Source organism: Lactuca sativa, chromosome 8 (assembly GCF_002870075.4).
Source record: "Lactuca sativa cultivar Salinas chromosome 8, Lsat_Salinas_v11, whole genome shotgun sequence".
Classification (NCBI taxonomy): domain Eukaryota; kingdom Viridiplantae; phylum Streptophyta; class Magnoliopsida; order Asterales; family Asteraceae; genus Lactuca; species Lactuca sativa.
In genome coordinates, this window is record NC_056630.2 from 71,070,015 (window position 1) to 71,071,320 (window position 1,306).

A 1,306-nucleotide genomic window follows, 5' to 3' on the forward strand; every position below is an offset into this window, starting at 1 on the left:
TTAATTTATATATGTATAAGAAAAGGTCAGTCTTACCGTTAGTAGGCCTCATTCATGAAGCTGGTCTATAAGGGGTGTTTAAGGAAACAACCTGTAAAATGACCGCCATTGGGTATCCACTCTTACCCACCGCACCCTTGACTAGTGGAGGGTCGTTAGCCGAATGGGTAGGATAGGACACTAAGCTCTCATTAAAAGTATAATGACATAAAGTAACTAAATGAATTATAAATTCTCAATCTTAGTTACTTTAGGAAAAATGTGAATTTGATGCTAACCTATGAAATTGTACATTGCACCTTATTGGTCGTTAGTAGAGCGTGTGTGGTTAACTGACACACTAATATGGGACTAATGAAGGATGCAAATGGATAGCTCGTAGGTTATCATAGATCAATGGAGCGTGTGTGGTTAACCGACATATTTATTAGGTGATAAATGACTTCAAGAGTACCAAGCTAATTTGCATGGTTATTCACACCTTGTTTGTGATCCTCGGTATCCCAGTCACAAACTTAAAGGGCATATTCGAGATTAAACATGCCATTGAAAGGTTCAATGAATCTCAAAATATCTAAGAATATTATTTAAAACTTAATTCGTTTAAAAAATGTTGTTTTCGTGGTGGAATTGGTAAATCGTCATTTACCTACCTTCAAATAATTTGCAATTGGATTACGGAATCCCTCTTCCTAATTGTGAATTATTGATGGGATTTTGTCCATAAGAACATCATATGTGCTCATGCAAACCCTAATGCTTGGATCTAGGTTTCTCTATTGTACATGCATTCATCCAAGACTTTAAACCCTAGATCTAGCATGTGATAATCGATACTAACATAAGGATAAGGTTTAGATCTTACCTTGATTGTTATGTAGCAATAACAATCTCAAATCCTCCTTGTAATTGGCTTCTGAAAGCTTAGAGTCACAAATGTCACTCCTCTAATGGCTCACAAACACCAAGAGAAAGAGGATGAAGAAGGAGAAGAGGAGAGGCACCCAAAAACCGTCCAGAAACCCTAAGGAATCAGTTAGCCACGTTTTTGGAGCCCTAGGGGTCCTTAAATAGTGAGGCTATTAGGGTTATCTAACAAGGAAACCCTAATTTGACTGCTTAGGCCCTAAGCAACCCATGGACTCCCTCCTTAGAGGCCTTGGACGATTTCTAATGGGTTTCACCATAGAATTCGTCCACTCCATCCTCTATGGAGTCCATTATCCCAATATTCAACTATCACACAACTGACAACTCTAGTCTCCTTTATTTAATTAATGTCTTTTAGCCACAAAATTAATTCTTA